Source organism: Equus przewalskii, chromosome 9, assembly GCF_037783145.1.
Source record: "Equus przewalskii isolate Varuska chromosome 9, EquPr2, whole genome shotgun sequence".
NCBI classification, from domain to species: Eukaryota; Metazoa; Chordata; class Mammalia; order Perissodactyla; family Equidae; genus Equus; species Equus przewalskii.
The window spans coordinates 1,571,295-1,594,472 of record NC_091839.1 but is presented as its reverse complement, the minus strand read 5'-3'; the positions used below and the strand labels follow the sequence as shown (position 1 = coordinate 1,594,472).

General features: G+C 57.0%; 2 long non-coding RNA genes across 3 annotated transcripts in view; both read left to right on the top strand.

The window, feature by feature from the left end:
* The window catches only part of LOC139085420 (uncharacterized), a 45,830-nt gene that overhangs the window by 2,465 nt on the left and 20,187 nt on the right, over window positions 1-23,178 (top strand). The window lies entirely within an intron of this gene.
* Window positions 10,078-22,803, top strand: LOC139085418 (uncharacterized). 2 transcript variants are annotated; one of them, XR_011543674.1, is made up of 4 exons: window positions 10,078-10,251; window positions 17,330-17,561; window positions 22,231-22,434; window positions 22,523-22,803. It is a non-coding gene; the product is annotated as an uncharacterized lncRNA (long non-coding RNA). The 2 variants fall into 2 exon arrangements; XR_011543675.1 differs by having other exon boundaries at window positions 17,315-17,561; window positions 22,523-22,793.

The window sequence follows — 23,178 nt, the reverse complement described above, 5'->3', positions numbered from 1 at the left end:
GTATGAAACAGCAGTCACTTGAGAGCACCTCTGTACTCCACTTCTAGAGGAAACACGTAGCAGAGGGCTCCTGAACACTGCTAAGGCCCTTCCTGGGTTACGGTCTCAGTCTTGCCCTGCCCCCGCCCCCCCATGACTGTCTTCTTGAAGTCAGAGCCTGGGTTTTACTGAAGAGTGTGACCTTGTGTTGTCCCCACAAGGTCCCTGCTTGCAGACGGTTGACCTTCCAGGGACTGCGGTCAAGGCTGCTGAGACGACTTGCTGAGGTTGGCTTGGACAGGCGTGGAGCCCAGACTCCAGAACTCCCAGCCCTGTGCCCGTTAGTAATAACAATAACAGGTGTCATAAACACCATTTCCAAAATGGCAGCTCTGGGCTAAATCCTTCAAAGTGTTACCTCACTTAGCCTTCACAGTAACCCTAGGATGTTGAGCACGATTGTGCTGTTTCACGGATGGCAGCGATCGCCTTCCGAGGATTATTGTGAGGGTTAAGGGAGATAACACAGACGAATCACTTAGTACAGTGTCTGGCTCATAGAAAATGCTCCATAAAGGAGTTAGAACAATGATAGACAAGACAGAGTTTTCCTTGGTGATTGTAGCAATTTATACTCCCGCCAGCAAAGAGGGAGAGTTCTAGATGTTCCATACGCTAGCTGGCGTGTTCATCAATAGTATAACGGAGAGACAAATTTTGGTATGTTCATTCAGTGGGATACTACACAACAAGAAAAAGGACAAACCGGTGAAACCTGTGGCAGCAGGAATGAATCTCACGTGATGGCGAGTGCAAGAAGCCAGACACAAAAGACTATTACTGTGCGGTTCCACTTATTTGAAGTTTAAGAAAAGGCAAGACTAGGGTGACAGCGGCTGGAACAGTAGTTACCTCTGGGGTGGGGCAATGACTGGGAGGGACCGAGGGAACTCTGCGTCCTACACTTGTTCTGTATCTTGATCTCAGTGGTGGTGATGTGGCTGTGTACATCCACAAGAATTCATCGAGCTATACACTCACTATTTGTGCACTTTACTGGATGTTATACTTCAGTAAAAAATGAAAGAATTATTTTTTGAAAAAATAATTCGAAACAAAGTAAAGCAAGACGTAATCCCTGCCCATTGGGGAGCTCCCGGTCTGGAAGGGGAGCGGTCATGTAGACGGCAGTGGCAGCACGGAGTGAGAATGGCTAGGATGGGAAAATTCTGGGGGCTATGACTTCACATGGAGCTCAGGAGAGGGGGCATCCAGCCTGCTCCTATATGCCAAGAAGGCTGCATGGAGGAAGCAGCATCTAGGCAGGAAGGATGAATGAGTTTGGCAGAGGCAATAGAAAAGATATGTGCAAGGCAGTGGAAACAGCCTGTACAAAGGCTTGGAGTCTTCAGAAGTTACTGAGGGCCACTCATCTGGCGCAGCTCACCCTTGGCTGTTTGGCTGCATTTCGTTCTGTGACTGCATCAGGCTCAGAGAGTCCGAGCATTGGCTCAGCCTTAAGGGAGACTACGGATTGGACTAGAGGTGGTAAGCCGGCCGCTGTGTAGGGAGGGCAGCGCCTGCCTCTCGGTGCTTCGATGTTCTCATCTGTAAAGTGGGTGATTCTAATTATTCCAACCTCCAGAGTGCCATTAGGAGTAAATGTATTAATACCCATAATGCATTTGCAACAGTGTTTAGCACATAGTGCTCAATATGTATTAAGAATTATCATTATCTATAAAGAAATTTAGGGTCATTTGCTTAGCTTCGTGTGTGGTTCAGGCCCTGATGATGGTGCAGGAGTGAGGGCAGGAGCCAGCTACAAGGGTTAAGGAGAAGTAAGTGCACAGGGGTTAGCAGGGGGAAGTCCTTCCCAGATAGGCTTCCTTACCCTGGGCCCCCAGACAGCCTTCAGGGCCCAGGAAATGCCCACTGACAGTGCTGGCCCCTCGTGTGTGCTTTTCTGGGTGGCTGGTGCAGAGCTTTGACCAGCTCCCTAAAGGCACCTAACAGAAAGCTAAGCAGCGCTGCTGTGGAGGGGGTTCTCTGGGGAAGGCGTGGGCTATGGCTGGGAGTGGAGCCCGCCAAAGCTTTGCTGTCAGGCAGAGCTGGACAACTGTGGCTGCCTGGCTGAGCCAAAGGAGGGGGCTCTGGTGATTACCAGAAGAGGAGAGCCAAACTGGCTCACCAGTGTGAGTGTGGGGTGGGGGCCAGGCAGCACGAGCAGGATCCCGCGCCCAGGAACTCGCGTGTGGGAAGGCCCCAGGGGCCTGATTCCAGTCCTCCCTCAGCCCTGGAAATCTGTCTGCACAGGCCTGCCCGGCCAGCTGGATTCCAGGGCCCCCGTGCCTGCTCCCCACAGCTCAGTCACCATTCAGCTCAAGCTCACGCTGCCATGGAGCCCGAGGGGGCGACCAGCAGACCAGTGCGCGGACCCAAACTTGGCCTAGCCCTCCTGCACTGAGGAGAAAGTCCCGTCGACACTTCTCTACACAGAAGGCTCTGATCAGTTAAGAAACCCCAGTGAAAATTAACATTGACCTTTAAACTTAGTATATGATAGAGCAATGATGGCGGCTAACATTTATGGATTCTGCGCTAAACTCAGGGCTGCCAGGAACAGAGAATAATTTGAAGACACCTCAAGGAGGGGGCTGTGACCAGGCTGGGGGTGGGGAGGCAGCTATGTAGCAACAAGCTACTCCCACAGCACAGCCGACTGCCCGGCCGTATCCTCAGGTTTCACTCAAATCTCCTCATTTGGGTTTTCTGAAGATAGGAGCGGGGCCTCACAGGGAGGAGGCCCAGCACCTCCCTTCTGGTCAGGGACTCACACTCTCCTTGAAGTACTGCCCTCTGCCCTTTGATGGGGACGTGGCTTGTCCAATCAAAGCATCATATTCCTGACCGTGTGATTGGCTCAGGGGTAGGTACATGACCCAAGCTGGGCCAGTGAAAATCCTCCGGAGTTGCTAGGCTGACTGGAAGAAGGCTTGGAACCAGGAGGCCATCTTGCCACTCAGGGTGACCTTCCTTAGAGGGCCGTCCTTGGGAGGAGGGGGGATGCAAAGCCAGAGGCCAGGGGAGGCAGGCTTCTGATTCGTTGAGCTCCTGGAACCAATGAAGCCCCAGACCGAAGTCTAGGAACTTTCTGGATGATGGAGCCAATAATTATTTTCACGTATTTATTTAGCCAGTTGGGGTTGGGTTTCTCATAACTTGCAACCAAGAAAGTCGTGGATGTCACGGGTGAGTGACAGGGTGATAAACTGTCATAGCTCATCCGTTCGTGCCACCAGAGAGCCTCCCAGTGGCCTTCTCTATAGGGTCTGTAAATCCACACTGGCATGGCTGGCGGCACATCGTTCTGGGGTGCCCGGCTTGGGTCACTGTCTCAGTTCCCCAGGAATCCTGACATCCCTGGCGACATCCCTCAGTCACTCAGTTCCCCCAGGCACTCTTACTGGGCCTGGCAGCCTCAGGAGCTCCTGCGTGCCCGCGCCCAGGCAAATGCTGGTGGGCCTGGGTGGACTGGCTCGACCCTGCCCACCAGGAGCTCCTAAGAACACCTCACACCCTCTGGGGGCAAGTGGACACTACCTGAGCAGAACTCCCCCCAGACGTGACTGGATGGAGGTCACAAACTCATGCCCGTGGCCCAGAGAATATTACCAAGAAATTGAATTCTTGTTCACATAAGGGATTCCAACTCGTTGAGCAATGGGATGATTTGGCAAAGTCAGGCCCACATCTGTGCAGGGCAACAGCAGGCAGCTGACCTCTCTGGGTGGGGCAGCTTCTCCCTAGGTCTTTACTCTTTTAGGTATCAACCTGGCCACTGTACTTGTCTGACCTTGAGGCCCCACGTAGGAATTCAGAGCTGGCCCAGAACCTGCATAGCGGGGCCTTGGATGAGAGAATGTCAGGATTAAGTGAACAAGAAGGAGAGAGGGAAGAAGGCATTGAGGAGAGCTAAACTGGGAGTAACCCAGGCCCTGAGGCCTGAGCACTCCCCAGAGCCCAGCGCAGGGTCTGGAGAGCCAGGTCTGCTGAATAAATACGGGTATGGATGAACGGATAAGGGGCAAAGGTGAGAGGTGCAGAGAGCCTTTTCCAGATGGTGACGGGAAGCCGAGGAGGCCGGCGCGTGGAGTGGGGGTGCATTCTTTTGCTGAGGCCCACGTGGGGCTGGTACGTGGACACAGAGAGCTCAGCACTAGGAGCCTCCATGCTCAAGGCCCGGGCTTGCCCCCCTCCTGCCCTCCCACCCTCTCTTCTCTGCTGAGAGCTTTCCTCCTTCAACCTTCACGACCAGTCGGAGTTCCCACTCCAGTCTGTCTGTTTGGAAAAGGAAACCCACTATCCCTACCCCGCATGGAAGACCAGCCTGACCAGCCGCAAAGAGAAAGGAAGCCTCGAAGTGTTTACAACCGCAAACAGGACAAAGTGCGGTCAGCCTGAGGCCTGATCTCTCTGTTTAACACAGGAGATGACTGAATGATTCCACCAATGTGAGCCACCTAGAGTAATGCAGTCCATGGACAGGAAGTGGAAGGGTGGTGGCCGGGCTGGGGGGTGGAGGATGGGGATGGGGGGGGGGACGTTAGTGTTTAATGGGCGCAGAGTTTCAGTTTTGCACGATGACGGAGTTCTGAGGGCGGATGGTGGTGAGGGCTGCCCAGCACTGTGAGTGTGCCTAGGCCACTGAATTATACACTTGAATGTGGTTAAGATGGTAAATTTCATGTTACACATATTTGGTACAATTTTTTAAAAAAGAGATGAGCAAATATTTGGAGGTGCCGGACCATGTCAGCTTCAACCTGACACTCCCTCCTGATCAAGCAGACACGTGAAGGAGAACCGAAAAGGAGTGACTCACTCACTCCGTGCCATGGCAGTACTTCAATGAACGTATAAAAGTGTAGTCCACGTAAGAAGCCAGGAGGCTGGTAAAGAGGGTGGGCGTGAGGCTGAGGTGAGATGCTGAGTGGAAGGGCGCTCGGGGGCTCCATGCACATGGCCAGGGGTAGAGGATGGTTGTCTTTTCAGGGTGTGTCCCCTGGCTCCCATGAGGAGGCCCCCAGGTTCCCCCCATCAGTCTTCGGCGAGGAGCTCAGTGAGCTCAGTTCCAGTGTTTGGGGACAGCTGGGCAAACTCCCTGTCTCCACGTCCTTCGTGCTGCTGGACACCAGAGGACTTGGTGACTGGGCCATTGCACTGGGCCCACGAGGTGCCTTGCCCAAGGCCGGGGATGGTGAGGTATCCGCGGAATGGCTACAGGGATGAATTCTGTTCTGGGGGCGGGAAGGCTGAGCCAGGCCGCCTGCCTTCAAGATGCTCCCTCTCAGTGGAGGAGAAAAGCAGCCCATCATTCATCACAAACAGCAGAGAAATGCAGGGGAGGGAAGCATCTGGAAGCAGGGGTCCTGATCCAGCACAGGAGAGGAGAGGGGCAGGAAGTGGAGTCACTGAAACTGCCTTTGCCAAGGTCATGGATGCCCTCCATCTCGTCACTTCCAAAGGGCACTTTTCAGGCTTCATCTCCTGGCCCTCTCAGGAGTGTGGGGCCTGCAGCCCACTCCCGTCCTCCTGAGAACCCATCGCACTCTCCTGGCCGCCTTCCTCCTTCCCTGGTGCTCCTGCTCTGAGCCTTTGCTCCTCCTCCTCCTCCATTTAAGCCCTGGAGTTGTTCTCCAAATGCTCCTGCCCGCCGGGGCTCTTACTCTCTCCAGCCCATGTGGCATCTCTGCCTGCCAGTCTCCCAAAAGTGCCCCGAGGTGAACCCTGGATTTCCCCAAGCTGTTCTACCTGCTTCTCCACCAGGTACCACCATTCACTCGGTTGCTCGAGCCCCGAACCTGGTATCCATCCTTGATTTCTCCCTTTCTCTCATCCTCTGCATTGCACACATCAGCAAGCCCCAGTGTCCTTCTGCTGCCCCCGTATTTCCAGTCTGCCTGCTTCTCCCTTTCTTGGGAGGGAGCCACCATCAGCTGGCTGGACGGCTGCGCGGTCTCCTGAACTGCTTTCCCACCCTCCGTGCCTCTTCCCCACTAAAATGCCTTTGTCACCAGACAGCTGGAGTCATCTCTTTTTTCCAAAAGCTCACTTCTGTAAATCCAAGCAAAGCCGCCCCTTCTTGAAACCGTCATGCAGCTTCCTGCCGGTGGCGGACTAACACCATCTCACCCGCGCACCAGGCCGCCTGGCTGGCTGCTGCACCGGCCCCTCCGCCCGCCCTGGCCTGGCTCCCCACCTCTCCCTCTGCCTCTGCCCGGCCTGCGGCCTCACTTCCCCTTTCTCTGACGCACCAAGCGCTCTGTCCTCTGGTGTGTCTGCACCTGTTCTCTGCCCGCTCCTCCCCCAGCTTTCTCAGGGGCGGGCTCCTTCAGCTTCAGTATCCCCTCCCCTTGCTGGACTGCACTATCTCAACCAGCTTGTCTCATCTCAGGACTGTTATTTTTTCTCACCTCTCACCAGTTTTCTCTCAGCATCCTGTTTTGTGTTGCTTTCTTAATTGTAAAAATTTTCAAACACACATACAAGTAGAGAGATGACAGTACAATGAAATCTCACATACTTAGCCTACAGATTTAATAATAAGATTTTGTCATATTTGCTTCATCTAGCCTGTGGCATTTTTTTCTTTGCTGAAGTATTCTAAGGCAAATTCCAAACATTATGTCATTTCGCCTTTTCATACTTGAGTACACAACTCTAAAAAGCATGGACGTTTCCTTGCATAACCACGATGCCAGTAACACACCTACAAAATGAACTGTTCTTGGTATCATTTAACACTCAGTCTAAAATCAGATTTCCCAGTTGTCCTGAGTGTGTCTTTAACCCTTGGTGTGAATCACCATCTGAACGGCCCACGGCCACGTCTGGTTGGCGCGTCCTTTGCTCTGCTCACTCCCAGCAGCCCCCTCCTCTCCACTTTGCTGCGGGAGCCGGGTCAGTCTCCTGCAGCGTCATTTCAGGTTTGCGTCCGTCTGTTTGCCCCTCCATGGAGTCACTCAGGAGTCACTCATGGAGTCACGAGCTGATTGAACTCGTGTCCACAGTGATGCGGTGTGACCAGATGTTATTGCCTGCAGAGGCCCCGGGACCTGGCCGTCCCCTTCGTGATGCTGAGATGCAACAGCAGGGTCAGGTGGCCACGGCCTCATCCCTCCCTCATAAAGCTCCCCATCAGCTCCTCCCCTCATAGTTTCATCCATTGATAATTGTTTCCTGAATCAGTTATTTGATTAGGGTTTGCAAAATGGTGATTTTCTATTTCCTCCATTTCTTCCAAATTAGAGGCAAACTCAGGGGAATGGTATGCAGGAGCTGCCCGCCCGATGCAGACAATGGTGGGCGCGTTGTCTGTAAAGAACTTAAACAAACAATCAAATGGACGAAAAGTCTCCGCTTTTATCCTTACCATGCCCTTGCCATTCTAAACAGTGTCAGAGACGAAATACCACTCCTCGCGGGGACAGTCCTCCCCCCCACCTCGGGACGTCACTGTTCTGAACTTGTTCACTGGAATCTTCTGTAAAGAGATTTTCCATCTGAGTTAGGGCTATTTGGTTGCCCTGAAATACAGCTCATCTGGTGGAATAAATGCCGAATTCTCTCCTGTAATTAAGCGCCGTATTTCCGTTCTTCACAGCACCTGAAACCCTGTGTCATCCGCGTGTGTTCCCTCGTTTGGGTCTTCTTCCTCAGAAGGAAGCTGTGCGGGCGCAGGAGGCATCGGTCCTCGGACATCTGAGTGAGAGATTCCAGAACGCAGGCCAGGAGGGCGAGCAGGCAGTGTTACAGGGGGGCGGGCAGAGGAGGGCGTGGAGGAGAAGACCCAGGGGCTAGGGACAGTGGCCCATCCTGGAAGGACGGCTGTCAGGTGTGTGTGGGGCCGGGTGCGAGGCGGGAAGGGGAGCGTGAGGCCACGGAGGCCCCAGGGCAGGAGCCCAGAGAAGCACCCTCTGTGCTGTGCTTCCTGAGGAGCCGGCCTCCATCCTAGGGGTCGTGGGGCCACGGGATCTCTGTGCTCCCCACTCCATCCCTGAACTCCTGGAGGGAGCCTGCTCCTCCTCTGAGCATCCGCAGTCCCGGGGACTCGGCCTCTTTCTGAGCCGGCGCTCCTCACTCCCTCTCTCTCACTAATTGCTCTGTTTTCCTTCCACTTCACAAGTGGGTTGGCTGGTAACACTGAAGTCTGTTTTATATACATATAGATAGTCAGCAAACACAAAATGTGTGGTGAGCTACGTTCCATCTTTGTGTTAACACACAAAAGCAAGAAAGTTCCAAGTTAGAGCATCTGCAGTTCAGCCCCGTGTGCAGCAAGCCATATGGCGTAAACACGCATTGGAAGACAGCAGAAACGCATCCTCGCGGCCTCCCCGAAGAGCCCCCGCAGCGAGCACGGCCACAGCCCCCCGCCTGTCCTAGCCACGGCTAGCCAGTGTTCGCTCATTCATTCATCAGACATTCAGTGAACTCCTGTCCTGTGCTGAGGACCATCCCCTCCCCAGGGGTAAGGGGACCAGGACAGGCAGGGATCTGTCCTCAGTGGAAGAGGGGTCAGGACGCCAGTGAGTAAACCAGTAGATGAACACGATAGGACGGGTCCCACCAGTTACAAGAACGGGTGCGGAGGTGAGCGGGGGATGTGATGGGGCCCACAGAGGAGGGGCGCATCACTCAGGTGAGCGGTTCCGGAGGGCTCTTCTCCACAGCAGCCGTTTGAGCGGAGGCCTGAAGCATGAGGAAAATCCAGCAAGAAGAGCTGTGGGGAGAGTACCCAGGCTGAGGGGACAGTGTATGCAAAGGGCCAGTGTGGGAATGACTTTAGTGTGTTGGTGGCACAGCGGGGTGGCTGGAGTGAGGGAGGGAGAGGGGTGAGCCAAGGGGGCGAGAGGCAGGCAGGACGGGGCCTGGCCGCTGCGTGGAGTAGGGAGTTTGGACTTTCCCCTAATGCTGCTGGAAGCCCTTGAAGTGTTTAAACAGGAGAGTGCCTCATCTGATTGACACATGGAAACATCACTCCGCTGCAGAGCGTGGACAGGAGAAGCGGGCCTGTCCTGGAGGCAGAGAGACCAGGGTCCCAAGCCAGGCAGGACGGCCGCGCCGCCTAAGCTGCAGCAAGGTGGCGTGGACACCAGGGTCACGTGTTTGCAAGTACAGTGGGGGTGCTGCCGGCGCCTGCTGAGAAAGAAGGCACACCCACAGCTCCCACTCCCTGCAGGCCAGGGCCCTGTTGGGGTCCCTCTCGGGGAAGACCTGGTCTTCCTTCCTGGCCCCTCGCCTCCGTGTCATGAGCATAGTGACATGTCACAGTCGTTCTGCCAGGTGGAAGTTCAGGGAGGGGAGGCCCCTGCCTAAGAGCACGCGGTGACCAGGACCCCCTCTGGAGGATCCCTCCCCACAGACTGCCAGGGCCCTGGCTGTCGTTGGTGGCGGGGCCCGTTGCCTCCCCTGGGCGGAGGTAAGAGCTGGCTGCGGCTGGGATCAGGAGGCAGAGCCCAGAGTGCTGAGCAGCGTTAGGAGGTGCCCGGGCTCGGGGTCTGCATCCCTGGCCTCCGTTGGTGGCTGCCCAGGGCCTCCAGAGGGGCGCGCTGTGGCCAGGTGGCTCTCTGGTCCGGGCGATCCCAGTGGGTGGACAGGCCCCTGCAGGGCAGCCAGAGCAGTGGGGTCCCCGCAGGGCCGCCAGCTCGTGTCCTCTGCTACCGCAGACGGCCCCTTGCGAAGCCACAGCTTTCCTTTCCTAAAGCAGGAGCAGCCTGAGGCCCAGGGCCCCCTGGGGGGGCTCCGTTTGTGTGCCAACAGCTGAAGGGGCAGAGACGAATGCGCCCCTCCTCCCAGAAGCCTGGCCTGCTGGACGGCCTGCATCGACCACGCTGGGTGCCTCGCGTCTGTGCCTCCAACCGCGCGGCGCCTCTCCAGTGTGCCCAGGCCAGACACAGTCCTGCCTGGGGGTCCACAGGCGTGCCCCTGCCCGGACTGGGTCGGGAACGCTGGGGAGAGCGGGCGGTGCCAGGGTGGCATGTAACACACACCGTCCTTGACAGCCTCAGGCCGCCCCCGTGTCAGGCCCGCTCCAGACCAGACATGGCCATGGAGGTCACAGCAGCCCTCAAGGTTGCCAGCTGGGCACGGTGGAGCACGGGCACACACTGAAAACAGGAGCAGGGTTCTGTGGACCCTGAACTGTACCCAGGAGGAGGGCAGATGGGGAGGAAAGCTCCTCTGAGGAGCTGAGGCTTGAGCTGACAGGTAAGAGATGAGAAGGAGTTGACAGGGAAAAGGAGAGGCCCTAAGGGGAGGGAAGGGCGTGGAGAAGGGCCTGGGATTGGCGAGAGCAGGGCTCGTTTCAGGACCTGGGTGGTGGTGGGGGCCGGGAGGCTCAGGCTGCGGTCCAGGCCACGGGGAGTGCATCCTGAGCCTCGGGAGGTGAGCAGCGGCGCACCTCCTGCGCCATGTGGAGAATCGGCTTCCGGGGCAGTGGGGCCCTGGAGGTGCCACGAATGGCGGGGAGAGGACGGCAGGCAGCCAGCCTGGGCCTCGAGGGGCCGTGGGAAGCAGCTAGATTCAGTGCTGTTGGCAGTAAGGTCTGCTTGGCTTGGGCGGACTTCCACTGGGGAACAAGAACCTGGGCAGGGTCCAGAGTGTCTGTTTCTGACCTGCAGAACGACTCTAATGACACCCTTCACTGGGGGGAGAATCTGGAGACATTCAAGGTCTTGGGAAGTAACACAAAGGCAAAGTGACATTTTTTCTCTGACTTTTGTATGTCGAATATATCAAAATATCGAAAGAACAATATCATGAACACCTGTTAACTTCAACCTGGAATCATCTGCTGTTGATATTTTGCTGTAGCTGCTTTTTCTCACCATTTCTGTGCTCTCACACACACATACACACGCGCACACACACAAACACATTGTTTGCCGTCCATCATGACAGTTGCAGACATCAGGACACTTCACCCTAAACACTTCTGCTTGTTCTCCCTAAGAAGAAGGACATTCTCCTCATAAACACCATAGCATTTTCACACCTATGAACCTTAACAATTATCCCATAGAACTGTTTGATATCTAATCCGTGTCCAATTCCCCCAGTTGTCCCCGGATTTCTGTTTTCAGCCAGGATCCAGCCAAAGTCCTGCGCTGCTGTTGGTTGTTGGCTCTGCTCCTTGGTCCCTTTCGGCGCGGAGCAGCCCCTGCCCCACCCCATTCTTGCCGTGACGTTGGCTCTTTGACAAGTCCAGGCCAGTCATCTTGTAGGACATCGTCTGCTCTGGCTTTGGGTGATGGTTGCCATTCTTTTGCTTTTTCTCTTTTGAACAGCTTTATCGAGATATGGTTCACATACCATACGTTCACCCATTTAAAGTGAACAATTCAGTGGCTTTCTGTATATTCACAGGTATGTGCAACCTTCACCACAGTCAATTTTAGAACCTTCTCATCACCTCAAAGAAACCTGTCCCCCGTTCCTCACCCCCCAGCCCTGAACAGCCCCTGATGGGTTTTGTTTCTTCAGATTTGTCGTAAGAATGGAATCACACAGTGTGTGGTCTTTTGTGACTGGCTTCCTCCACTTAGCATAATGTTTTCGACGTTCTTCCATGTAGCATTCCCTTTTATGATCAAATAACGTTGCATTGTGTGGGTACCCCACGCTCCGTTCATCCGTTCGCCCGCTGATGGATGTCTGGGTTGCTGCCACCTTTTGGCTGTTGTGAGTAGCGCTGCTGTGAGCACTTGGGTGCAGGCTTCTGCGCGGGCGTGGGTTTTCGCCTCTCTTGGGCGTATGTGCCCAGGAGTGGAATGGCTGGGTCAGATGGTATCTCCATGTTTAGCCACTTGAGGAACTGCCAGGCTGTTTCCCAAAGCAGCGGCACCATTTTGCATTCCTCTCGGCAGCGTGTGAGGGCTCCCATTTCTCTGCATCCTGCCCAGCGCTTGTCATTATCTGACTCTGTGATGTGGTTCTTCCCACCTTCCTCGCTGGAGGCTCCTCTCTGAGCGGCCAGCTCCCCTCCTGCAGCCTCAGCCCCTGGCCTAGGCCTCCCCAGCCCCAGACTGGGGAGGATGCAAATGGCACGTGGGACTGCATGGCAGTGCTGTCTCATCTTTGTAGTTCCCCAGATCCCACTCTTTCCTACCACACTTTCACTCAGCCCCTCCAAAAGATCCCCAGGAAGCAGCAGGGCACGAGTTGTTAAGTCAGGGAAGCTGAGGCCTCAGAGGGGTGAAGGTTGCTGGAGACCGGGCCAGGGCTCCTGGGCCTGCCCTCTGGGTGCTGCGGCTGCCCTGCTGGCCCTGCAGGCTGTCCTGTGTGGCACTGGGGAAGGTGGCAGGAACGAGGAGTCTCCGGAGAACAGGTGACCCAGGAAGCAAGCCTCTACTCCAAATTGCGTCCCAGAGCCCCTCCCGAAGAATGCTTTTGCTGCCCCCCCACTGTTTACCAAGGAGGTGCCGACGCCCTGGGGACCAGGCATCTCGGGGAACAGCCAGGCTGAAGCAGCCTGTGGCCCAGCCTGAAAGGCTTAGGGCTCGGCCAGCTTGAGGAGGCCAGGCACGACATGGTGGGCCAGCCTCTGCCAGCCTGTTGGGACTGCAGCCAGGCTTCTCCCCTCGGGATGGTGCCCGAGTCAGAGCAAGGCTGCCCTCCTACGTGACTGCCCACCCCGGGCTGCAGCCTTGGGGTCTGTGTTCCCGCTGACCAGGTAAGGCTGGAGCAGGGAGGGTCTACCCTGGTAGGGACGCCCCTCCTAGGGCCCAGGTCTCCTGTCCCACCCCTGCCCCGACCCTGATGCCCCTGGGACTCTAACCTCCTCTTCTTTCCTCCTGCTGTTTCTTTCCTAGCCTGTGTGTCTGTCCCTCTTCATCTGTCCGTCCCATTCAAGGCCCGGCCGCACGCCACGTCCTCCAGAGACCTATCCTCCCTCTGCCCTCCTCTGAATCGCATGGACATCTGCACCTTCTGGCGCCTACTGCTCTGTGTTCTAGGTGATCGGGCCTGTGACTCATGGTCCTAACGGATACCAAGTGTTCTCCTTGAGGACAGGACCAGTCCCGCTCACCTCTGCCTTCATTATTATTTGGTCAGAATTATTTTGGTTGCCAGTAACAGCATCTTAGCTCAAACTGGCACTTTACTGATGCATGTTACTGAAAGTCTCGGGGCTTCAGGTACAGCTGGGTCCAGGGCCCCATTCATCAGGGCTGTGTCCATCTCTTGGTCTTGCTGTCTGGCAGGTTCTCCCCATGTGGTGAGGATGGCCAGCTCAGCTATCCCAGCAGAAGCCCCAGACTTGGCGTCCATTGGTTGGGCTTGGGGCATGTGCCCACTCCTGTGTGAGTGATTGTCCACAGAGCAGCTGTTCTGATTGGTCAGGCTTGCATCATGTACTCATCTTAGAGTTGGGGGTGCTGCCATGGACCAAGAGTAGGGGGCAGGGTGCCTCCCAAGGGAAATTGTGACCGCTGGGGGGCGAAACTGTAGGAGCCCCGGAGATGATCCTCCCTGACTCCTTCCCGACTCTTGTTGCCCCATTCGGGGGTCGGCAGGTCTTACATACCTCCCTCCTGGGGACTTCTCGCACTCGGTCCTTTTTCTCATCAGGAACTTGCCCCCTGCCCCACTCCGCTCCCAGCCCACCATTGTCCACCCTCCCTGCAGCAGCCAAAGGGGACTTCCTAAAGCATAAGCAAATCACATCCTGCCTAAAACCCTCGATGGCTCCCCATTTCCCCCTGAACGAAGTCCATTCTTCTTAAGAAAGCATGCCCAGCCCTTGGTGATCTGGGCCCGTGCCCCTCCAGCCCCGTTTCCCTCTGTTCCTTCCTCCCTCTGGGACTCAATGCTCTAAGCTCCTCAAACCACCTCGAGTTGCCCCATGCCTCTGCCTGGGATGCCCTTTCCCAGCTTGTCTGACTGGCAAATCCTTCCTCTTCAATACCCAGTTCTGTCATCATCTCCTCCAGGAAGGCTTCCAGGACTTCCGTGAGTAGTTAAGACTGCCATCTGCTAGGCAGCCACAGCTGTTCTTCCCTCTGAGCCAGGCCAACTGGGGATTTCACCCTCTGGCCCCTGCTTGCCCTTGAGTGCTTCTTCCTGCTCCCTCCCCGGTGCCTAGCTTGGAGCCAGGCCCAGCGATGGCTCCTGGGCAGTGCCTGTTGACAGATCTGAGGGCCCAAGGGAGTGGGGAACCTGGGTGGGCCCTGACTGCCCTGGGGAAAACGGAGTTACAAGCTTCCTGCTGAGGTCCCTTTTGCCCTCAGCTTAGAAGCCACCTCCTTCACATGGCCTTCCCGGCCCAGCCTCTGAGATGTCGCCCTCCAGTCACCTTATCATATCTCTGGTTGTAGCCTGGCTGCTATTTTCCCTGTTTGTTTACTTCTTGTCTCTTTCAGCCCCTGACACTCACGAGCTTGTCAGTTCCACGAGAGCAGATTTCAGGATCTGCCCTCTTCCAGTACTTGGCATGGTACCCCTCACCAAAGGGGCCCAGGAAATGGTCACTAAATGAATGACCTCCGGCACCCTCCCCGTTGGACCCACCTTTGGGAGGAATTGTCATGGTTCCCAGGTTGAGGGGGCTGGTTCCAATGGGGGAAGCTCCAGTTGCCTTGGTGGCCCTCTCCCCTGGGGACCCCCCGTCTACCTCACAGCCCAAGCCTTTGGATGGCAGAGGTATTGGAATGACTCATTCCAGGTGGGGCATCTCAAGACCTAATTCTCAGCAAAACTCCCAATAACACCAAAGCAGAAGAACCTGCAGGTGGCGGGGACGGGCTGAGCTCCCCCGGCCCCAGCTCCCTCTAGCTGACCTTCCGGGAGGCTCACAGGCTCCCCCAGCCTCACCATCCTGTCTGTACAGCCTTGGGCCTTGCCTTCTCTTTGTCCCCCCCTCTCCCTGCTCTGCTCTCTTTCTTTATCTTCTTCCTTTTCCCCATCATCTTCCCCATCCACTGCACAGCAGATGGCACAGAGTAGGTGCACAACAGCTATCTGTTAGTTGGTTCAATTTATAACATTTTCCTTTTATTGGGAAAGAGATGGAGATACCCCCTCCCAACCTTTCCCCTCATCTTCCTCCACGGCCAAGGTTCCTGATGCAGAGTGACTTGACACCTAGGTGTCAGTCCGCCCCTTCTCTTTCGTTTGGTTCATTTGTCCATCCACTCATCTAACTATCCACCCATCCATCCATCTCTCCATCCATCCACCCATCTATCCACCCACCATCTATTGACCCATCTATCCATCTGTCCATCTGTCTACTCATCCCTCCATCCCTCCATCCAACTACTGGGCATGGACTGGCCCTGGATTAACGTGACACAGTAGGCGGGGCAGTGAGTGGAGGGATAAGACAAATGCACACCCAGATGTACTGGAAGTGGGGACTACAAACTCAGGTGCAGGTGGGAACCGAAGTAAGCTGGGTGTAGGACAGCCAGGATGGTGCCTGCACAGGTATGGAACTTCTGAACCCCTAGGCTCACATCACAAAATACCTCCTCAGCCTGCTAATGGTCTGCTGGCTGTCAGTCTGTGAGTCCGACCTGGAGCAACAACAGGAAGCCCAGCCAAGGGGGAGACCTCACATGGTTGGGGGCAGGAATGGGGGCACTAGGCAGGGCTTCCTGGAAGAGGAGACATTTGCACTGGACCTGAAGGCTGAGTCCACAAGCCCAGGATGGAGGCTTTGCAAGGAGAGGGAGTGGCCTCCTGGCGTCACAGTTCCTGGCCCAAACACAATGTTTGTATGTTCATGGACAGCCTCTGACTGTCCTGCTTCCTCTCCCTCCTTCAACTCAAGGGCGAACGAGAGTGACTGCCTGTTGTTCCGCTCCTCTCTGCCCAGGTGCCCAATGGCACTGTGGAGGAGAAGCACGCGCACATGAACAAGAACTCATGGGCAGGGGCCTCGTCTGTCTTGTTCACTGCTACAGCCAGGACCTAGAGCAGGCGCTCAGTGAACACTTGCTGGGTGACCAAACGGCTGGAGATGGCCCACACTGAATGAAGGAATGCACAGATGAGGCGGGTCAGCAGGCTTCATAGCGATTTGGGGTGGGTGGACTGTCCTAGCTCAGACTGCGATGGGGAAGGCAAGGGCAGAAACCAGCTTATTTTGCTTTTCCTTTCTTTTAAAGGAATTATTAGTCTTTAGAGAAGCATGCACAACTGCATCCTCATGGTCAGAAGAAGGATGCAGACACTACAGGGCAGGCCCAAGGCCCCCTGTCTCCCCAGCTCCAGACCTCACTCCCGTTCCACAGGTGGACGTGGTGGAGTGTTCCCTTCCACCGCCTTCTCTGCACGTTTGATGGATTTGTGTGCGTGTGTGTGTCGTGTGTGTTTGGTGCCTGTGTGTGGATGTGGCCAATCACAATACATGGCATCGTTTTGTCAGATTAAAAAAAAAAAAAAAGGTGGAATTGCACGGTGTGTGCTGTCTGCACCTTCCTTCTTTAGGCTTGCTTTCTTTTTCGGGAATAGCATTTCCTGGAGCTTCCTTTTCACAGGGCACCCTTGTCCTTTTTCCTCGCTGCTGCCATAGCCTGAGGTTGCACAGCTCCTTTTTGTCTTGACCCTCCTGCTGTCAACTTAGGATGCTCCTAATATTTGTTCCTGTGGAGACAGTGTCCGCAAATGTACTTCTGCCCCCCTCCTTGTGTCCCCGTGTCATTTCTGGGTCATGGATTGGCATGGCTATCTCTTTCCTGATGATCCCAAAGGAAAGAAGGCCCCTCCGTGCTGCCCTGCCCACACCCGCCTGTCCTTTGAGTCTCGGTGTCAGGGAGGCCCTGGAAGAACAGGCGCTGGAGATGAGGAGTACAGATGTGAAGGGCCCGGTCCCTGGAGGAGGGGCCTTCTGACAGGGCCTTGACTCAGGCTGGAGGTACTTCCCCAGTACCCACTCTCCAGGCCCAGGACACGGCGCTGAGGTGTATTGGCAGCCCCATGCCTGCTTCGTGGGGCTCCCAGTCCACCACGTGTCTGTGTAGGTGCTGGGCTGGGGGCCCAAGGTAAGGACTGGGTGGGGTGGCTGCCAACCCCATAATGGTGGCCTGGAACGAGTGACTTCTGTAGGATCACAGAGACGGGCACGTGAGGAGGTGGAAGATCACTTCACCTCCTCCTGCCCAGCACCTCTGCAGTCTGATGCCCAGTGCTCACAGCTCTCCACGCTCCCCTGTCTTCGGCCCCTCCCTTCATCCAGCACTGAAAAGCATCTCTAATTCCGGCGGGCACCGTGGTTGTAGCTCTGCGGCAAGCTCGGCACAGGTGCCAACTGTTATTCACTCTGCAGCTTCCATTCCCACAGCTCAGCACCTGCAAAGCCCCCATTAGCATCGTGCCAAGGAGAGGGGCTGCGGCTGTGTGTGTGCGTGCCTGCGTGCGAGCGCACGTGCCCGTCTGCCGGTGCTCGCGGGAGCCACGAGGGAAATTTCCAGCACAAAGATCGTATGCCTGAGAGAGAGGAGAATTGCTCAGCAAACTTCAGAAGCGATCAAAATGTCCTCTCCATAAAGTCCCGGCTTAAAAAATGTTAGCAGGTGCGTATACAATAGCGAGTCAGTTGGGATGGACTGCTATAGAATACCATTTCCGCTCATTCCAGATTATGAATTCAGAGCCTAATTTTCTGTAAATTGTCATTCTTGTCTGGTAAGGAAAGCTAATTTTTTCCTCATATGGAAAAAACCCCACCACCACCATCATCCTGGGCCCCGCTCCTGGGAACAGGGCCTGCCGTGCCGGGTGGAGGCCTTCTGTTCCTGGGTTCACTGGGAGGCGTCCACGTTGGTGAGAAGGCTGGGGAAACAGGGTCCTGGGCGAGGGGGGCCTTCCCTGAAGGAAGGTGGGGGACGAGGGTGCTTGCTCTGATATGTGTGTCGTGAAGATGAGGGGCGGGTAACCAGGCACGGCGAGGGTTGTGGGTCAGCACAGGAGACTATGTTCACCATTCATTCATTCATTCATTCATTCAGCAGTGCTTACTGAGTGCCTCGTGTGCAGGGCCCTCTTCCAGGCCCTGTGCTCACGGCGATGCTGAGGTCCCTCCCGTGGGGAGAAGCAGGCAATAACGAAGGGACGAAGGGAAGGAGTGATCACTGCTACAGAGGAAGGAAATCAGAGTGACTGGAAGCGGCTAGTCAGGGAAGGCTCTGGCGAGGGACTCTGGAGCCCAGCAGCCTGACAAGAAGGGGCCAGCTCGGGGGAGACAGCCAGGTAGGGCCAGTGGCATTGTGCTAGGCAACTGAGTGTGAGGCCGGAGGTGGAGCCAGCCGGGCTTGTTCTAGATGAGAGAACAGGCCAGAGAGGCTGGAGCCCAGGGAGGAGGGGAGAGTGGTGAGGCCAGGTGGGGGCCGCGGTCCTGGCTGGGTACGACCTGAGCGCATGGGAAGGCACTGGGTGGTTCTCAGCAAGGGAGAGTCAGCTGGCTTCTGTTAGATGCTTCCTCTGGCTTCCGGGTGGAAATTGACAGTAGAGAGAGCTGTGGTGGGAGAGGGACCCTCTGGCCCGGAGAACCAGAGGCCCCTCCCTGGACCTCTGGTCCTTGCTTGGCTCCCAGGGCACCCTCGGGGCTGTGTGGGTGGCTCCATGGCTGTTGCCACATCTCCTCCCAGTGGAACTCAAGGAAGGACAGTCTCTTCAGAAGTGACGGCAGGAGGCTCTTCAAGGCTGGGCAAAGCTGGGGCTTATTCTAGTGTAACCGATATTCATCAAGATGAAATATCACCATATTCAAACAAAAGTGACAAAAACCTGAGTCAACAAACTCAAATGAGACCTGAAACAACATCAACAAATTATTGGCTCTTGCTATCAAAAGTCTAGGGATTTTAGGCTTGGCTGGATCCAGGGGCTTAAACAATATTGACAGGGATGTTTCTTTCTTTGTCACTGCTTTCCTCTGTGTTGGCTTCATTCTTAAGCAGATGGTCCCCAAGTGGTGGCAGAGAGGCTGTCGGCAGCTCCAGGTTTAACCTCCTGTCAGCTGAGGAGAGGACTTGCTCAGATGAGAGTCCTCCTGGGCGTCCAGGACAAACGAGGACAGGGTAGGCTGCTTGGCTGGCTCTGGGGATGCCCCTCAGCTCACTGCCCCCTTCCCCTTGGACTTGGCAGGTAGCCCCTGAGAGGGCTCTGGAGACCACACCTGCGGTCCCTGCCTCCCCCGACGTCCCACCTGTCTGTCCTGGCTCCCTCTGCTGATGACCCTGCGCCAGCCCCCTCAGCGGTGATGAAGGCCTGGGCCACGGCTGCCTCTGGACATGGCACAGGCATCCTGCCTGGGGGGTGGCCCTGGAAATGTGACATTCTCCTGGCCCACTGGGCTGAGAGTCCACCACGGCCCTCACGCTCCCATGGTGGAGGGCGTTTAATATGGGGAAGTGCACGTGGTCCGCCTGCCCACTAAAGCAGACACCCAGAGCCCCCACCCTCCTCTGTGCTCTTTCGAGGCAGACCAGTGTGCTCATCAAGAGTGCAGGCTCCGGGGCAGATGGCCCGGTTACTGGCTGTGTGACCCTGGACGGTTCCTCAGCCCCTCTGTGCCTCAGTATCCTTGTCAGGGAGGTAGGGAAATAATGCTGGTGCTGCTGTGAAGACTCAAGGAAGCAGGGCAGGGGCTCTGGACACGCTAGCTGTGATCGTACGGACGGCTGTTTGTGGGGCCGTGCTGGCCCGGAGTTTGGTTGCAGGTGACAGGAATGGACTCCAGCCATCTCAGACAGGAGGGCATGCCCGGGGAGAGCTCCCTTTCCTGCCGTGTCTCACTCCAGCCTTGGCCCTGAGAGTGGGTGTGTGGTCAGCCCGCCCTGCCATGTGGGGGACCAGGCGGGGGAGTCAGCTCTGAGTGAAGGGGCAGCAAGGGGCCGGCGAGGGCCTGTCCTCTTCCGAGACTGTCCCTGTGAAGACACACCAAGCCGGCGGCTTTCGGCAGACCCAACCCCACACCGTGCGTCCACGCTGTTTGATTTGAAAGCCCTTTTCCCACACTCTGCTGAGCTCAGCTGGCACCAGGGTGGTGGACTGCAGGTGCACGGACAGGGAGCCGGAGGCTGGAGTCCTCGGGGCTGGCTAGGATCCTGGCACTGGCCCCTGAGAGTCCCGTCTGTGCCCTGTGTGAACTGGGCAGGCCTTCGGGGCAGTGAGACAGCCTCAAGTCCTGGCGGTCAATCCACGACATGCTCGGTGTCCTGGCTGCATCCCCTCACCTCTGGGCGCCAGCTCCAGGGTCGAGCGCACATCCTTGGCAAGGGCACCTCGCTTAAGGAATGTGGGCCAAGGCCAGCAGCGGCCTGCCACGAGGAGGGGCAACCCTGGGGCAACTTTTAGACCCTGGGGGATGGAGCTCAGGCTGGCCTTCGGCATATGGCCCTCTTTCCATCACAAAAGGGTGATGAGACGCTGCGCTCATGGGCCGCATCCTCGGGGCGGGGTCCCACGCCAGGCGCTCGGAGCATCTCTGGAAAGGGCACCAGGGACTGCCAAGGTGTTCTCACTATTATTATTGAGCATAAAACACTGCAAATGCTGGCAGATCTGCAGGCGAAGTGGATCCTCCTTCCTGGGGAGAGATCGGAGGGCAGCTTTACGAGTCTATTGGAGTCACGGCCCCGCAGAGGGAGCGGGCTCGGTGGACGCCTTCAAGAGCAGAGCTGTTCCGGGCTGGGAAGTCTGATTCCCTACATCTGTTTTTATGGGAACTGCTGGGAGCCGCGGGGGGAAGCAGGAGTATGAACAGCGCAGACGGCAGCGGCCTCCTCACCAGACTGTTGATGGGTTCGGCCGCATAAACGTGGCCCTCGGTCTGAGGCAGGAGTTATTAAACGAGACGAGCCCACCGAGAGGGGCTCAAGCCGCAGAAGAGGAATCAGGGCTTTATGCCCCCCGGTTCTGCGCAGTTAAAGAAAATATCCCCATTAAATGCGAATTAATTGGCTCCTGTCATTGGTGCGGCCCTGCCTCTGGCCTCGTGGTGGGCCGGGCGGTTGAGAGGCCTGTCCCGGGCGGCCGGGTGGGAGTCCACGCAGGCCCGTGCTGCTGAATTGCTTCCTGCCGTCCTGCCCGAGCCTGCTGCAGGGAGCACTGGCTCCTGGCGGGAGGGCGAGCTGCCAGTCTGCTCGTAGCTCCTCACCTGTCCCCTGGGGGCTGCCATCCTTGTTCCCACTGGCATCTTGTTGCTGCAGGAGGCTGGGACCTAGTCAGGCACTGTGGGACACACACGCTTACACGTTCAGCCCCAGAGAGGAGGCCTCCAAGTGGGCTCACAAGGTCTGCCCAGTCCAGCCCCGACGTCTTGGTCAGGGCTGCTACACACAGTTGTGCGTGTCATGCACCACATGATCTGGCCCAAACCCCTTCTGCACTCTATTCATTATAGCCCTGGGCCTGTCCCCACCCAGGGGGCACTTTTCTGAGGGCCCCATGCCAGCTAGCAGAGAGCTGGTTCTGGCGTTCTGGACTCGACTACACTCGCCATCCTGTAGCCGCACTCAAGCATACCCCCTGCCCCAAACGCCACAGGGCCTGTGTCTGCACCATCCCTCCCTCTCCGTGGTGCTCCCCTCTTCTCTGCACCCAGTGAGCCAAGCCTCCCAGCCCATGCAAACGCCACCTCCTCCTCTAGGCCCTTCCCTCTGAGCTTCACCTGTCGCCCCTGCCTTCCTTCTGGAAACAGTGCCCACCTGGCACACACGCATGCTCTTTTCGGGGATTTGCTCCTCTGTCACTCCAGGCCCACCCCTGCAGCAGTTGACGGGTCCCTGCTGGGCACACGGCCCAGGCCCGCGGCTCAGCTGTCCCCTAGGCTACTCTGGAACCACAGCTGGAAGGAGATGTGTGGTCCTTTTGTGAGAGGTCAGGATGTGAGCGCCTCCAGGGGCCTTGCTGAGGAGGCTGCCTTGGAAAGATGAGCAGCCCTGGTCCCTTCGGCTGGGCCCTGGCCCAGAGCCTCTCCTCTGCTGGGGTCCTGTCCCTGGACACACTGGGGTTAAGCGTTGCCCTCCTGTGGCTCGGGGAGTCGTGCTCACCTGAAGACTGTGGGTAGCCCGGGGTCCTGCGGGATGTCTGAAGGAAGGTGGGCCAAAAGATGGAGAAAAGGGTGGCCGAGAGGCCCGCCCCTCCTCTCCCAGCCGGACAGCCGCCACAGCCCCCAGCTTCCCCTCCCACCGCTTCGGGGCCAGTCCTCAGCCTCTCTGTTCTCTAATCTGTTTCCAGAGAGGGAGTGGCAGGAGCCATGCTCTGGGTCCTATGGACACTAGTGACGCCTGTGCTGTGATGTCCAGGGAATGACCAAGAAGCACGAGGTGCTGGGGCTCAGCCCTCTAGCTGGGACAGGCGGCTTCCAGCGATGGCTCTGCCACCTACAGCCTTGTGAGCTCAAGCAAGTCACTTCCCTCTCCCAGCCTCTGGGTCCACGTGGTAAGGGGGCAGGGGTGTGTTACGTCAGGACATAGGAGCTGATGTGGGAGAATGCCAGCCCCTCACCAACACCTGTCCCCTCCTTCAGGAGGCAGGGACTGTTCTGGCAGCTGCCAGCCGGTTCACGTCCACGAGCCCTCCTCCTCACCATCAGCGTGCCCCAACGGGGAGCTGGAGGCCCGAGTGCCGGGAAGTCAGCTGCCTCGGAACTGGGCAGCCTGGCCCTCACCCAGGAACCCTCAGAGGACATGGTGACACCTCCCTCTGTCCCTGTGGAAGCTGCCCCCAGCGCCCCCGCCCCTGCCCTATGCCAGCTGAACTGGATGGAGCAGTTGGAAAATAAAGGCTGAGCGGTGTTGAAAAGCATCCAATTGTGTCTACAGTGTGGCAGATGTCCGCACCGCCTCGCACAGAAGGAGAGTCAGGGTGCGGCTCTCTGGCAGTGGGTGCCTGCGAGGAGCCCAGTGTATTTAAAAAGTCCCGTCCAGGTGGGACTGGGACCCAGCAGACACCTGCTCCCCCACCGCAGAGTCCTTTCTTTCCCATCGCAGTCTTCCAGCAGCTCCCACTGCTCTAGGATAAAGGCCCACTGCTCGCCAGAGCTCCTGATCCCCCACCTCCTGCTCCCCCGGCCTCCACGTTCCAGCCACGCGCACCTTCTTCTGCCTTCTAGAACACGATGCACTCATTTCTGCCAAAGGGTCTCTGGGTCTGCTGTTCCCTGTGGGGAGAGCTTGTCCCCAG